At 44.4% G+C, this 2,518-nt stretch overlaps 1 non-coding gene across 1 annotated transcript; it reads left to right on the top strand.

The window, feature by feature from the left end:
- Positions 1-326: 326 nt before the first annotated feature.
- LOC139359695 (U6 spliceosomal RNA) lies at positions 327-433 on the top strand. Its single transcript, XR_011616053.1, has one exon. It is a non-coding gene; the product is annotated as a U6 spliceosomal RNA (small nuclear RNA).
- The last annotated feature ends 2,085 nt before the right edge of the window (positions 434-2,518 follow it).

Genomic DNA, 2,518 nt, shown 5'->3' with positions numbered 1-2,518 from the left:
ATTCAACCCCATGAACTAACTGCATCCATGGATATTAACAGAACATTGCACCCACCAAGAGTAGAATACTTTTTTTTTTCAGACAGTCTCACTCTGTTGCTCAGGCTGGAGTACAGTGGTGCGATCTCAGCTCACTGCAACCTCTGCTTCCTGGGTTCAAGCAATTCTCCCGCCTCAACCTCCCAAGTAGCTGAGACTACAGGCATGTGCCACCATGCCCGGCTAATGTTTGTATTTTTTTAAGTAGAGATGGGGAGACTCCGTATCAAAAAAAGAAAAAGAAAATAGCCAAAAGTGATGAACAGAGGATATATAAAGGTATTAGTTTGCTTGTCGCAGCAGCACATATACCAAAATTGAATCAATACAGAGAAGATTAGCATGTTCCCTGCACAGTGATGACATGCAAATTCTTAAAGTGTTCTGTATTTTTTTTTTAAAGATACCAAATAAGCACCTGAAAAGATGGTCAATATCATTAGCCACTAAGTAAATACATATTAAAAACACAATGAGGCATGTGTAGTGGCCTGTAATCCCAGCACTTTAGGAGACCAGTCTGGAGCATGGCTTGAGCTCAGAAGTTCAAAATCGGCCTGAGCAACATAGCAAGACCCCATCTCCTCAGAAACCTATTTTAAAAACACTGGCTGGGTATAGTGGCACACACCCATAGTCCCAGCTACTCAGAGGGTTAAGGTGGTAATGAGCCATGATCACAACATTGCCCTTCAAAGCCTAGGTAACAGAGCAAGACCCTGTCTCAAAAATAATAATAATAATACACACAGTGAGATCACTACCCACCTATCAAAATTACTAAATGAAGACCTATGTTCACATGAAAACCTGTGTAATTTTTTTTTTTTTTTTTTTTTTTTTTTGAGACAGAGTCTTGCTCTGTCGCCCAGGCTGGAGTGCAGTGGTGCGATCTCGGCTCACTGCAAGCTCCGCCTCCCGGGCTCTCGCCATTCTCCTGGCTCAACCTCCAGAGTAGCCGGGACTACAGGCGCCCACAACCGCGCCCGGCTAATTTTTTGTATTTTTAGTAGAGACGGGGTTTCACTGTGGTCTCGATCTCCTGACCTTGTGATCCGCCCGCCTCGGCCTCCCAAAGTGCTGGGATTACAGGCGTGAGCCACCGCGCCCGGCTGTAACAGTTTTATTCACAATAACCTACAAGTGGAAATAACTGAGATTATCTTTCAGCAAATAAGTAATTAAACAAAATGCAGTATAACTGTAACAAACATTAAGCAACAACCTGGAGGAATCTCCGAGGAATTAAACCTAGTGTAAAAAACTCAATCCCAGAAAGTTACATATTGTTTTGTTTTGGTTTTAGACCGAGTCTCACTCTGTCACCCAGGGTGCAGTGCAGAGGCACAATCTCAGCTCACTGCAACCTCTGCCTCTTGGATTCAAGCAATTCTCATGTCTCAGCCTCCCAAGCAGCTGGGATGTCAGGTGAGCGCCACCACAGCTGGCTAATTTTTGTATTTTCAGTAGAGACAGGGTTTCACCATGTTGGCCAGGCTGGTTTCGAACTCCTGACCTCAAGTGACCCACCCACCTCAGCCTCCCAATATGCTGGGATTACAGGCCTAAGCCACGCACCTGGCCTCTGGAAAATTACAACTTCTATTATCCCGTGTATATAACATCCTTGAGATAACAAAATTACCAAAATGAAGAATACATTAGTGGTTATGACTAAGTCTGGCAGCAGGAGGAAAGCAGGCGTGGCTATAAAAGCACAACAGGAAGGGAGAGGATTCTGGGAAGATGGTGCAATAGGAAGCACCAGGAACCTGAGGTCGGGTGTTCAAGACCAGCCTGACCAACATGGAGAAACCCCGTCTCTACCAAAAATACCAAATTAGCTGGGTGTGGTGGCGCATGCCTGTAATCTCAGCTACTCGGGAGGCTGAGGAAGGAGAATCACTTGAACCCAGGAGGCAGAGGTTGCAGTGAGCCAAAATCAGGCCACTACACTCCAACCTGAGCAACAAGAGTGAAACTCCACCTCAAAATAAATAAATAAATAAATAAATAAATAAATAAATAAATAAATAACAGTGTTGTATTGGCAGAAACACAGAGCACTGAAAGAGAACAGAGAGTTCAGAAATAAACTCTCGCTTATATGGTGAAGTGATTTTCAAAAAAGTGTCAGGATCATTCAGTGGGAAAGAGTCTTTTCAACAAATAATGCTGGGAAAACTGGATTATCTACATGCAAAAGAATGTAGGTGGACACTTACCTTACACCACACACAAAAATTGATTCAAAATGCATCAAAGATCTAAACGTAAGAGCTACAACTGGGCCAGACATGGTGGGTCACACCTGTAATCCCAGCACTTTCGGAGGTCGAGGTGGGTGGATCACGAGGTCAGGTCATCAAGACCATCCTGGCTAACACAGTGAAACCCCGTCTCTACTAAAACTACAAAAAAAAACTAGCTGGGCGTGGTGGCGGGCGCCTGTAGTACCAGCTACTCAGGAGGCTGAGGC

This window comes from Macaca nemestrina, chromosome 17, assembly GCF_043159975.1.
Source record: "Macaca nemestrina isolate mMacNem1 chromosome 17, mMacNem.hap1, whole genome shotgun sequence".
NCBI classification, from domain to species: Eukaryota; Metazoa; Chordata; class Mammalia; order Primates; family Cercopithecidae; genus Macaca; species Macaca nemestrina.
The sequence above is the reverse complement of the archived record's forward strand: the minus strand, read 5'-3'. Positions and strand labels throughout refer to the sequence as shown.